The sequence below is a fragment of the Schistocerca nitens genome, chromosome 3, assembly GCF_023898315.1.
Source record: "Schistocerca nitens isolate TAMUIC-IGC-003100 chromosome 3, iqSchNite1.1, whole genome shotgun sequence".
In the NCBI taxonomy this organism is placed as follows: domain Eukaryota; kingdom Metazoa; phylum Arthropoda; class Insecta; order Orthoptera; family Acrididae; genus Schistocerca; species Schistocerca nitens.
This window is the reverse complement of record NC_064616.1, coordinates 111,498,073-111,512,296: the sequence shown is the minus strand read 5'-3', so window position 1 is coordinate 111,512,296 and position 14,224 is coordinate 111,498,073.

The following is a 14,224-nucleotide window of genomic DNA, read 5'->3' as shown; positions in this document are numbered from 1 at the left end:
GAAGCACTATGACTCTCTTAAGGTAGCCAATGCCTCGTCACCAACATAATCCCATCACCAACTTCAAGAAACCGCTTGCAAAGGTAACGAAGCTTCTCATAAGATACACAGCTAGTGGGGTGTCACTTGAGGCAGACTGGCCAAAGTATCAAAAAAATGTGTATTTGGGTGAGCAACTAGCAGGAATCACTATGACACTCATAGGGTAGCCAATGCCTCGTCACCAGCATAATCACATCAGCAACTTCAAGAAACCCCTGGCAAAAGTTACAATGACTCTTAAGATACACAACTAGTGGCGTAGCTATCAGGCAGACTGGAAAGAGTATCTAAAAAATGTGTATTTGGGTGAAGAACTGGCAGGAATCTCTATGACTCTCTTGAGGTAGCCAATGCCTCGTCACCAGCAGAATCAAATCAGCAACTTCTAGAAACCCCTGTCAAAAGTAACGATGTTTCTCTTAAGATACACAACTAGTCGCGTATCGCTTCAGGCACACTGGAAACAGTATCTAAAAAATGTGTATTTGGGTGAGCAACTGGCACGAAACACTGTGACTCTCTTAGGGTAGCCAATATCTCGTCACCAGTATAATCACAGCTTCAAAGTCAAGAAACCGCTGGCACGAGTAACGATGTTTCTCTTAAGATACACAACTAGTGGCGTATCCTTCAGGCAGACTGGCCACAGTATTTCAAAATGTGTATTTGGGTGAGCAACTGGCAGGAAGCACTATGACTCTCTTAAGGTAGCCAATGCCTCGTCACCAACATAATCCCATCACCAACTACAAGAAACCGCTTGCAAAGGTAACGAAGCTTCTCATAAGATACACAGCTAGTGGGGTGTCACTTGAGGCAGACTGGCCAAAGTATCAAAAAAATGTGTATTTGGGTGAGCAACTAGCAGGAATCACTATGACACTCATAGGGTAGCCAATGCCTCGTCACCAGCATAATCACATCAGCAACTTCAAGAAACCCCTGGCAAAAGTTACAATGACTCTTAAGATACACAACTAGTGGCGTAGCTATCAGGCAGACTGGAAAGAGTATCTAAAAAATGTGTATTTGGGTGAAGAACTGGCAGGAATCTCTATGACTCTCTTGAGGTAGCCAATGCCTCGTCACCAGCAGAATCAAATCAGCAACTTCTAGAAACCCCTGGCAAAAGTAACGATGTTTCTCTTAAGATACACAACTAGTGGCGTATCGCTTCAGGCACACTGGAAACAGTATCTAAAAAATGTGTATTTGGGTGAGCAACTGGCAGGAAACACTGTGACTCTCTTAGGGTAGCCAATATCTCGGCACCAGTATAATCACAGCTTCAAAGTCAAGAAACCGCTGGCAAGAGTAACGATGTTTCTCTTAAGATACACAACTAGTGGCGTATCGCTTCAGGCAGACTGGCCACAGTATCTCAAAATGTGTATTTGGGTGAGCAACTGGCAGGAAGCATTATGACTCTCTTAAGGTAGCCAATGCCTCGTCACCAACATAATCCCATCACCAACTTCAAGTAACCGCTGGCAAAGGTAACGAAGCTTCTCATAAGATACACAGCTAGTGGGGTGTCACTTGAGGCAGACTGGCCAAAGTATCAAAAAAATGTGTATTTGGGTGAGCAACTAGCAGGAATCACTATGACACTCATAGGGTAGCCAATGCCTCGTCCCCAGCATCATCACATCAGCAACTTCAAGAAACCCCTGGCAAAAGTTACAATGACTCTTAAGATACACAACTAGTGGCGTAGCTATCAGGCAGACTCGAAAGAGTATCTAAAAAATGTGTATTTGGGTGAAGCACTGGCAGGAATCTCTATGACTCTCTTGAGGTAGCCAATGCCTCGTCACCAGCAGAATCAAATCAGCAACTTCTAGAAACCCCTGGCAAAAGTAACGATGTTTCTCTTAAGATACACAAATAGTGGCGTATCGCTTCAGGCACACTGGAAACAGTATCTAAAAAATGTGTATTTGGGTGAGCAACTGGCAGGAAACACTGTGACTCTCTTAGGGTAGCCAATATCTCGTCACCAGTATAATCACAGCTTCAAAGTCAAGAAACCGCTGGCAAGAGTAACGATGTTTCTCTTAAGATACACAACTAGTGGCGTATCGCTTCAGGCAGACTGGCCACAGTAACTCAAAATGTGTATTTGGGTGAGCAACTGGCAGGAAGCACTATGACTCTCTTAAGGTTGCCAATGCCTCGTCACCAACATAATCCCATCACCAACTTCAAGAAACCGCTTGCAAAGGTAACGAAGCTTGTCAAAAGATACACAGCTAGTGGGGTGTCACTTGAGGCAGACTGGCCAAAGTATCAAAAAAATGTGTATTTGGGTGAGCAACTAGCAGGAATCACTATGACACTCATAGGGTAGCCAATGCCTCGTCACCAGCATAATCACATCAGCAACTTCAAGAAACCCCTGGCAAAAGTTACAATGACTCTTAAGATACACAACTAGTGGCGTAGCTATCAGGCAGACTGGAAAGAGTATCTAAAAAATGTGTATTTGGGTGAAGAGCTGGCAGGAATCTCTATGACTCTCTTGAGGTAGCCAATGCCTCGTCACTAGCAGAATCAAATCAGCAACTTCTAGAAACCCCTGGCAAAAAGTAACGATGTTTCTCTTAAGATACACAACTAGTGGCGTATCGCTTCAGGCACACTGGAAACAGTATCTAAAAAATGTGTATTTGGGTGAGCAACTGGCAGGAAACACTGTGACTCTCTTAGGGTAACCAATATCTCGTCACCAGTATAATCACAGCTTCAAAGTCAAGAAACCGCTGGCACGAGTAACGATGTTTCTCTTAAGATACACAACTAGTGGCGTATCCTTCAGGCAGACTGGCCACAGTATCTCAAAATGTGTATTTGGGTGAGCAACTGGCAGGAAGCACTATGACTCTCTTAAGGTAGCCAATGCCTCGTCACCAACATAATCCCATCACCAACTTCAAGAAACCGCTTGCAAAGGTAACGAAGCTTCTCATAAGATACACAGCTAGTGGGGTGTCACTTGAGGCAGACTGGCCAAAGTATCAAAAAAATGTGTATTTGGGTGAGCAACTAGCAGGAATCACTATGACACTCATAGGGTAGCCAATGCCTCGTCACCAGCATAATCACATCAGCAACTTCAAGAAACCCCTGGCAAAAGTTACAATGACTCTTAAGATACACAACTAGTGGCGTAGCTATCAGGCAGACTGGAAAGAGTATCTAAAAAATGTGTATTTGGGTGAAGAACTGGCAGGAATCTCTATGACTCTCTTGAGGTAGCCAATGCCTCGTCACCAGCAGAATCAAATCAGCAACTTCTAGAAACCCCTTTCAAAAGTAACGATGTTTCTCTTAAGATACACAACTAGTGGCGTATCGCTTGAGGCACACTGGAAACAGTATCTAAAAAATGTGTATTTGGGTGAGCAACTGGCAGGAAACACTGTGACTCTCTTAGGGTAGCCAATATCTCGTCACCAGTATAATCACAGCTTCAAAGTCAAGAAACCGCTGGCAAGAGTAACGATGTTTCTCTTAAGATACACAACTAGTGGCGTATCGCTTCAGGCAGACTGGCCACAGTATCTCAAAATGTGTATTTGGGTGAGCAACTGGCAGGAAGCATTATGACTCTCTTAAGGTAGCCAATGCCTCGTTACCAACATAATCCCTTCACCAACTTCAAGAAACCGCTGGCAAAGGTAACGAAGCTTCTCATACGATACACAGCTAGTGGGGTGTCACTTGAGGCAGACTGGCCAAAGTATCAAAAAAAATGTTTGTTTGTGTGAGCAACTAGCAGGAATCACTATGACACTCATAGGGTAGCCAATGCCTCGTCACCAGCATAATCACATCAGCAACTTCAAGAAACCCCTGGCAAAAGTTACAATGACTCTTAAGATACACAACTAGTGGCGTAGCTATCAGGCAGACTGGAAAGAGTATCTAAAAAATGTGTATTTGGGTGAAGAACTGGCAGGAATCTCTATGACTCTCTTGAGGTAGCCAATGCCTCGTCACCAGCATAATCACATCAGCAACTTCAAGAAACCCCTGGCAAAAGTTACAATGACTCTTAAGATACACAACTAGTGGCGTAGCTATCAGGCAGACTGGAAAGTGTATCTAAAAAATGTGTATTTGGGTGAAGAACTGGCAGGAATCTCTATGACTCTCTTGAGGTAGCCAATGCCTCGTCACCAGCAGAATCAAATCAGCAACTTCTAGAAACCCCTGGCGAAAGTAACGATGTTTCTCTTAAGATACACAACTAGAGGCGTATCGCTTCAGGCACACTGGAAACAGTATCTAAAAAATGTGTATTTGGGTGAGCAACTGGCACGAAACACTGTGACTCTCTTAGGGTAGCCAATATCTCGTCACCAGTATAATCACAGCTTCAAAGTCAAGAAACCGCTGGCAAGAGTAACGATGTTTCTCTTAAGATACACAACTAGTGGCGTATCGCTTCAGGCAGACTGGCCACAGTATCTCAAAATGTGTATTTGGGTGAGCAACTGGCAGGAAGCACTATGACTCTCTTAAGGTAGCCAATGCCTCGTCACCAACATAATCCCATCACCAACTTCAAGAAACCGCTTGCAAAGGTAACGAAGCTTCTCATAAGATACACAGCTAGTGGGGTGTCACTTGAGGCAGACTGGCCAAAGTATCAAAAAAATGTGTATTTGGGTGAGCAACTAGCTGGAATCACTATGACACTCATAGGGTAGCCAATGCCTCGTCACCAGCATCATCACATCAGCAACTTCAAGAAACCCCTGGCAAAAGTTACAATGACTCTTAAGATACACAACTAGTGGCGTAGCTATCAGGCAGACTGGAAAGAGTATCTAAAAAATGTGTATTTGGGTGAAGAACTGGCAGGAATCTCTATGACTCTCTTGAGGTAGCCAATGCGTCACCAGCAGAATCAAATCAGCAACTTCTAGAAACCCCTGGCAAAAGTAACGATGTTTCTCTTAAGATACACAACTAGTGGCGTATCGCTTCAGGCACACTGGAAACAGTAACTAAAAAATGTGTATTTGGGTGAGCAACTGGCAGGAAACACTGTGACTCTCTTAGGGTAGCCAATATCTCGTCACCAGTATAATCACAGCTTCAAAGTCAAGAAACCGCTGGCAAGAGTAACGATGTTTCTCTTAAGATACACAACTAGTGGCGTATCGCTTCAGGCAGACTGGCCACAGTATCTCAAAATGTGTATTTGGGTGAGCAACTGGCAGGAAGCATTATGACTCTCTTAAGGTAGCCAATGCCTCGTTACCAACATAATCCCTTCACCAACTTCAAGAAACCGCTGGCAAAGGTAACGGAGCTTCTCATACGATACACAGCTAGTGGGGTGTCACTTGAGGCAGACTGGCCAAAGTATCAAAAAAAATGTGTGTTTGGGTGAGCAACTAGCAGGAATCACTATGACACTCATAGGGTAGCCAATGCCTCGTCACCAGCATAATCACATCTGCAACTTCAAGAAACCCCTGGCAAAAGTTACAATGACTCTTAAGATACACAACTAGTGGCGTAGCTATCAGGCAGACTGGAAAGAGTATCTAAAAAATGTGTATTTGGGTGAAGAACTGGCAGGAATCTCTATGACTCTCTTGAGGTAGCCAATGCCTCGTCACCAGCATAATCACATCAGCAACTTCAAGAAACCCCTGGCAAAAGTTACAATGACTCTTAAGATACACAACTAGTGGCGTAGCTATCAGGCAGACTGGAAAGTGTATCTAAAAAATGTGTATTTGGGTGAAGAACTGGCAGGAATCTCTATGACTCTCTTGAGGTAGCCAATGCCTCGTCACCAGCAGAATCAAATCAGCAACTTCTAGAAACCCCTGGCGAAAGTAACGATGTTTCTCTTAAGATACACAACTAGAGGCGTATCGCTTCAGGCACACTGGAAACAGTATCTAAAAAATGTGTATTTGGGTGAGCAACTGGCAGGAAACACTGTGACTCTCTTAGGGTAGCCAATATCTCGTCACCAGTATAATCACAGCTTCAAAGTCAAGAAACCGCTGGCAAGAGTAACGATGTTTCTCTTAAGATACACAACTAGTGGCGTATCGCTTCAGGCAGACTGGCCACAGTATCTCAAAATGTGTATTTGGGTGAGCAACTGGCAGGAAGCACTATGACTCTCTTAAGGTAGCCAATGCCTCGTCACCAACATAATCCCATCACCAACTTCAAGAAACCGCTTGCAAAGGTAACGAAGCTTCTCATAAGATACACAGCTAGTGGGGTGTCACTTGAGGCAGACTGGCCAAAGTATCAAAAAAATGTGTATTTGGGTGAGCAACTAGCTGGAATCACTATGACACTCATAGGGTAGCCAATGCCTCGTCACCAGCATCATCACATCAGCAACTTCAAGAAACCCCTGGCAAAAGTTACAATGACTCTTAAGATACACAACTAGTGGCGTAGCTATCAGGCAGACTGGAAAGAGTATCTAAAAAATGTGTATTTGGGTGAAGAACTGGCAGGAATCTCTATGACTCTCTTGAGGTAGCCAATGCCTCGTCACCAGCAGAATCAAATCAGCAACTTCTAGAAACCCCTGGCAAAAGTAACGATGTTTCTCTTAAGATACACAACTAGTGGCGTATCGCTTCAGGCACACTGGAAACAGTATCTAAAAAATGTGTATTTGGGTGAGCAACTGGCACGAAACACTGTGACTCTCTTAGGGTAGCCAATATCTCGTCACCAGTATAATCACAGCTTCAAAGTCAAGAAACCGCTGGCAAGAGTAACGATGTTTCTCTTAAGATACACAACTAGTGGCGTATCGCTTCAGGCAGACTGGCCACAGTAACTCAAAATGTGTATTTGGGTGAGCAACTGGCAGGAAGCACTATGACTCTCTTAAGGTTGCCAATGCCTCGTCACCAACATAATCCCATCACCAACTTCAAGAAACCGCTTGCAAAGGTAACGAAGCTTGTCAAAAGATACACAGCTAGTGGGGTGTCACTTGAGGCAGACTGGCCAAAGTATCAAAAAAATGTGTATTTGGGTGAGCAACTAGCAGGAATCACTATGACACTCATAGGGTAGCCAATGCCTCGTCACCAGCATAATCACATCAGCAACTTCAAGAAACCCCTGGCAAAAGTTACAATGACTCTTAAGATACACAACTAGTGGCGTAGCTATCAGGCAGACTGGAAAGAGTATCTAAAAAATGTGTATTTGGGTGAAGAGCTGGCAGGAATCTCTATGACTCTCTTGAGGTAGCCAATGCCTCGTCACCAGCAGAATCAAATCAGCAACTTCTAGAAACCCCTGGCAAAAGTAACGATGTTTCTCTTAAGATACACAACTAGTGGCGTATCGCTTCAGGCACACTGGAAACAGTATCTAAAAAATGTGTATTTGGGTGAGCAACTGGCAGGAAACACTGTGACTCTCTTGGGGTAACCAATATCTCGTCACCAGTATAATCACAGCTTCAAAGTCAAGAAACCGCTGGCACGAGTAACGATGTTTCTCTTAAGATACACAACTAGTGGCGTATCCTTCAGGCAGACTGGCCACAGTATCTCAAAATGTGTATTTGGGTGAGCAACTGGCAGGAAGCACTATGACTCTCTTAAGGTAGCCAATGTCTCGTCACCAACATAATCCCATCACCAACTTCAAGAAACCGCTTGCAAAGGTAACGAAGCTTCTCATAAGATACACAGCTAGTGGGGTGTCACTTGAGGCAGACTGGCCAAAGTATCAAAAAATGTGTATTTGGGTAAGCAACTAGCAGGAATCACTATGACACTCATAGGGTAGCCAATGCCTCGTCACCAGCATAATCACATCAGCAACTTCAAGAAACCCCTGGCAAAAGTTACAGTGACTCTTAAGATACACAACTAGTGGCGTAGCTATCAGGCAGACTGGAAAGAGTATCTAAAAATGTGTATTTGGGTGAAGAACTGGCAGGAATCTCTATGACTCTCTTGAGGTAGCCAATGCCTCGTCACCAGCAGAATCAAATCAGCAACTTCTAGAAACCCCTGGCAAAAGTAACGATGTTTCTCTTAAGATACACAACTAGTGGCGTATCGCTTCAGGCACACTGGAAACAGTATCTAAAAAATGTGTATTTGGGTGAGCAACTGGCAGGAAACACTGTGACTCTCTTAGGGTAGCCAATATCTCGTCACCAGTATAATCACAGCTTCAAAGTCAAGAAACCGGTGGCAAGAGTAACGATGTTTCTCTTAAGATACACAACTAGTGGCGTATCGCTTCAGGCAGACTGGCCACAGTATCTCAAAATGTGTATTTGGTTGAGCAACTGGCAGGAAGCACTATGACTCTCTTAAGGTAGCCAATGCCTCGTCACCAACATAATCCCATCACCAACTTCAAGAAACCGCTGGCAAAGGTAACGAAGCTTTTCATAAGATACACAGCTAGTGGGGTGTCACTTGAGGCGGACTGGCCAAAGTATCAAAAAAATGTGTATTTGGGTGAGCAACTGGCAGGAATTACTATGACACTCATAGGGTAGCCAATGCCTCGTCACCAGCATCATCACATCAGCAACTTTAAGAAACCCCTGGCAAAAGTTACAATGACTCTTAAGATACACAACTAGTGGCGTAGCTATCAGGCAGACTGGAAAGTGTATCTAAAAAATGTGTATTTGGGTGAAGAACTGGCAGGAATCTCTATGACTCTCTTGAGGTAGCCAATGCCTCGTCACCAGCAGAATCAAATCAGCAACTTCTAGAAACCCCTGGCGAAAGTAGCGATGTTTCTCTTAAGATACACAACTAGAGGCGTATCGCTTCAGGCACACTGGAAACAGTATCTAAAAAATGTGTATTTGGGTGAGCAACTGGCACGAAACACTGTGACTCTCTTAGGGTAGCCAATATCTCGTCACCAGTATAATCACAGCTTCAAAGTCAAGAAACCGCTGGCACGAGTAACGATGTTTCTCTTAAGATACACAACTAGTGGCGTATCGCTTCAGGCAGACTGGCCACAGTATCTCAAAATGTGTATTTGGGTGAGCAACTGGCAGGAAGCACTATGACTCTCTTAAGGTAGCCAATGCCTCGTCACCAACATAATCCCATCACCAACTTCAAGAAACCGCTTGCAAAGGTAACGAAGCTTCTCATAAGATACACAGCTAGTGGGGTGTCACTTGAGGCAGACTGGCCAAAGTATCAAAAAAATGTGTATTTGGGTGAGCAACTAGCTGGAATCACTATGACACTCATAGGGTAGCCAATGCCTCGTCACCAGCATCATCACATCAGCAACTTCAAGAAACCCCTGGCAAAAGTTACAATGACTCTTAAGATACACAACTAGTGGCGTAGCTATCAGGCAGACTGGAAAGAGTATCTAAAAAATGTGTATTTGGGTGAAGAACTGGCAGGAATCTCTATGACTCTCTTGAGGTAGCCAATGTCTCGTCACCAGCAGAATCAAATCAGCAACTTCTAGAAACCCCTGGCAAAAGTAACGATGTTTCTCTTAAGATACACAAATTGTGGCGTATCGCTTCAGGCACACTGGAAACAGTATCTAAAAAATGTGTATTTGGGTGAGCAACTGGCAGGGAACACTGTGACTCTCTTAGGGTAGCCAATATCTCGTCACCAGTATAATCACAGCTTCAAAGTCAAGAAACCGCTGGCAAGAGTAACGATGTTTCTCTTAAGATACACAACTAGTGGCGTATCGCTTCAGGCAGACTGGCCACAGTATCTCAAAATGTGTATTTGGGTGAGCAACTGGCAGGAAGCACTATGACTCTCTTAAGGTAGCCAATGCCTCGTCACCAACATAATCCCATCACCAACTTCAAGAAACCGCTGACAAAGGTAACGAAGCTTCTCATAAGATACACAGCTAGTGGGGTGTCACTTGAGGCAGACTGGCCAAAGTATCAAAAAAATGTGTATTTGGGTGAGCAACTAGCAGGAATCACTATGACACTCATAGGGTAGCCAATGCCTCGTCACCAGCATAATCACATCAGCAACTTCAAGAAACCCCTGGCAAAAGTTACAATGACTCTTAAGATACACAACTAGTGGCGTAGCTATCAGGCAGACTGGAAAGAGTATCTAAAAAAATGTGTATTTGGGTGAAGAGCTGGCAGGAATCTCTATGACTCTCTTGAGGTAGCCAATGCCTCGTCACCAGCAGAATCAAATCAGCAACTTCTAGAAACCCCTGGCAAAAGTAACGATGTTTCTCTTAAGATACACAACTAGTGGCGTATCGCTTCAGGCACACTGGAAACAGTATCTAAAAAATGTGTATTTGGGTGAGCAACTGGCAGGAAACACTGTGACTCTCTTAGGGTAACCAATATCTCGTCACCAGTATAATCACAGCTTCAAAGTCAAGAAACCGCTGGCACGAGTAACGATGTTTCTCTTAAGATACACAACTAGTGGCGTATCCTTCAGGCAGACTGGCCACAGTATCTCAAAATGTGTATTTGGGTGAGCAACTGGCAGGAAGCACTATGACTCTCTTAAGGTAGCCAATGCCTCGTCACCAACATAATCCCATCACCAACTTCAAGAAACCGCTTGCAAAGGTAACGAAGCTTCTCATAAGATACACAGCTAGTGGGGTGTCACTTGAGGCAGACTGGCCAAAGTATCAAAAAAATGTGTATTTGGGTGAGCAACTAGCAGGAATCACTATGACACTCATAGGGTAGCCAATGCCTCGTCACCAGCATAATCACATCAGCAACTTCAAGAAACCCCTGGCAAAAGTTACAATGACTCTTAAGATACACAACTAGTGGCGTAGCTATCAGGCAGACTGGAAAGAGTATCTAAAAAATGTGTATTTGGGTGAAGAACTGGCAGGAATCTCTATGACTCTCTTGAGGTAGCCAATGCCTCGTCACCAGCAGAATCAAATCAGCAACTTCTAGAAACCCCTGGCAAAAGTAACGATGTTTCTCTTAAGATACACAACTAGTGGCGTATCGCTTCAGGCACACTGGAAACAGTATCTAAAAAATGTGTATTTGGGTGAGCAACTGGCAGGAAACACTGTGACTCTCTTAGGGTAGCCAATATCTCGTCACCAGTATAATCACAGCTTCAAAGTCAAGAAACCACTGGCAAGAGTAACGATGTTTCTCTTAAGATACACAACTAGTGGCGTATCGCTTCAGGCAGACTGGCCACAGTATCTCAAAATGTGTATTTGGTTGAGCAACTGGCAGGAAGCACTATGACTCTCTTAAGGTAGCCAATGCCTCGTCACCAACATAATCCCATCACCAACTTCAAGAAACCGCTGGCAAAGGTAACGAAGCTTCTCATAAGATACACAGCTAGTGGGGTGTCACTTGAGGCAGACTGGCCAAAGTATCAAAAAAATGTGTATTTGGGTGAGCAACTGGCAGGAATTACTATGACACTCATAGGGTAGCCAATGCCTCGTCACCAGCATCATCACATCAGCAACTTCAAGAAACCCCTGGCAAAAGTTACAATGACTCTTAAGATACACAACTAGTGGCGTAGCTATCAGGCAGACTGGAAAGTGTATCTAAAAAATGTGTATTTGGGTGAAGAACTGGCAGGAATCTCTATGACTCTCTTGAGGTAGCCAATGCCTCGTCACCAGCAGAATCAAATCAGCAACTTCTAGAAACCCCTGGCGAAAGTAACGATGTTTCTCTTAAGATACACAACTAGAGGCGTATCGCTTCAGGCACACTGGAAACAGTATCTAAAAAATGTGTATTTGGGTGAGCAACTGGCACGAAACACTGTGACTCTCTTAGGGTAGCCAATACCTCGTCACCAGTATAATCACAGCTTCAAAGTCAAGAAACCGCTGGCAAGAGTAACGATGTTTCTCTTAAGATACACAACTAGTGGCGTATCGCTTCAGGCAGACTGGCCACAGTATCTCAAAATGTGTATTTGGGTGAGCAACTGGCAGGAAGCACTATGACTCTCTTAAGGTAGCCAATGCCTCGTCACCAACATAATCCCATCACCAACTTCAAGAAACCGCTTGCAAAGGTAACGAAGCGTCTCATAAGATACACAGCTAGTGGGGTGTCACTTGAGGCAGACTGGCCAAAGTATCAAAAAAATGTGTATTTGGGTGAGCAACTAGCTGGAATCACTATGACACTCATAGGGTAGCCAATGCCTCGTCACCAGCATCATCACATCAGCAACTTCAAGAAACCCCTGGCAAAAGTTACAATGACTCTTAAGATACACAACTAGTGGCGTAGCTATCAGGCAGACTGGAAAGAGTATCTAAAAAATGTGTATTTGGGTGAAGAACTGGCAGGAATCTCTATGACTCTCTTGAGGTAGCCAATGTCTCGTCACCAGCAGAATCAAATCAGCAACTTCTAGAAACCCCTGGCAAAAGTAACGATGTTTCTCTTAAGATAAACAACTAGTGGCGTATCGCTTCAGGCACACTGGAAACAGTATCTAAAAAATGTGTATTTGGGTGAGCAACTGGCACGAAACACTGTGACTCTCTTAGGGTAGCCAATATCTCGTCACCAGTATAATCACAGCTTCAAAGTCAAGAAACCGCTGGCAAGAGTAACGATGTTTCTCTTAAGATACACAACTAGTGGCGTATCGCTTCAGGCAGACTGGCCAAGTATCTCAAAATGTGTATTTGGGTGAGCAACTGGCAGGAAGCACTATGACTCTCTTAAGGTAGCCAATGCCTCGTCACCAACATAATCCCATCACCAACTTCAAGAAACCGCTTGCAAAGGTAACGAAGCTTCTCATAAGATACACAGCTAGTGGGGTGTCACTTGAGGCAGACTGGCCAAAGTATCAAAAAAATGTGTATTTGGGTGAGCAACTAGCAGGAATCACTATGACACTCATAGGGTAGCCAATGCCTCGTCACCAGCATCATCACATCAGCAACTTCAAGAAACCCCTGGCAAAAGTTACAATGACTCTTAAGATACACAACTAGTGGCGTAGCTATCAGGCAGACTGGAAAGAGTATCTAAAAAATGTGTATTTGGGTGAAGAACTGGCAGGAATCTCTATGACTCTCTTGAGGTAGCCAATGCCTCGTCACCAGCAGAATCAAATCAGCAACTTCTAGAAACCCCTGTCAAAAGTAACGATGTTTCTCTTAAGATACACAACTAGTGGCGTATCGCTTCAGGCACACTGGAAACAGTATCTAAAAAATGTGTATTTGGGTGAGCAACTGGCACGAAACACTGTGACTCTCTTAGGGTATCCAATATCTCGTCACCAGTATAATCACAGCTTCAAAGTCAAGAAACCGCTGGCAAGAGTAACGATGTTTCTCTTAAGATACACAACTAGTGGCGTATCGCTTCAGGCAGACTGGCCACAGTATCTCAAAATGTGTATTTGGGTGAGCAACTGGCAGGAAGCATTATGACTCTCTTAAGGTAGCCAATGCCTCGTCACCAACATAATCCCATCACCAACTTCAAGAAACCGCTGGCAAAGGTAACGAAGCTTTTCATAAGATACACAGCTAGTGGGGTGTCACTTGAGGCAGACTGGCCAAAGTATCAAAAAAATGTGTATTTGGGTGAGCAACTAGCAGGAATCACTATGACACTCATAGGGTAGCCAATGCCTCGTCACCAGCATAATCACATCAGCAACTTCAAGAAACCCCTGGCAAAAGTTACAATGACTCTTAAGATACACAACTAGTGGCGTAGCTATCAGGCAGACTGGAAAGAGTATCTAAAAAATGTGTATTTGGGTGAAGAACTGGCAGGAATCTCTATGACTCTCTTGAGGTAGCCAATGCCTCGTCACCAGCAGAATCAAATCAGCAACTTCTAGAAACCCCTGGCAAAAGTAACGATGTTTCTCTTAAGATACACAACTAGTGGCGTATCGCTTCAGACACACTGGAAACAGTATCTAAAAAATGTGTATTTCGGTGAGCAACTGGCACGAAACACTGTGACTCTCTTAGGGTAGCCAATATCTCGTCACCAGTATAATCACAGCTTCAAAGTCAAGAAACCGCTGGCAAGAGTAACGATGTTTCTCTTAAGATACACAACTAGTGGCGTATCGCTTCAGGCAGACTGGCCAAGTATCTCAAAATGTGTATTTGGGTGAGCAACTGGCAGGAAGCACTATGACTCTCTTAAGGTAGCCAATGCCTCGTC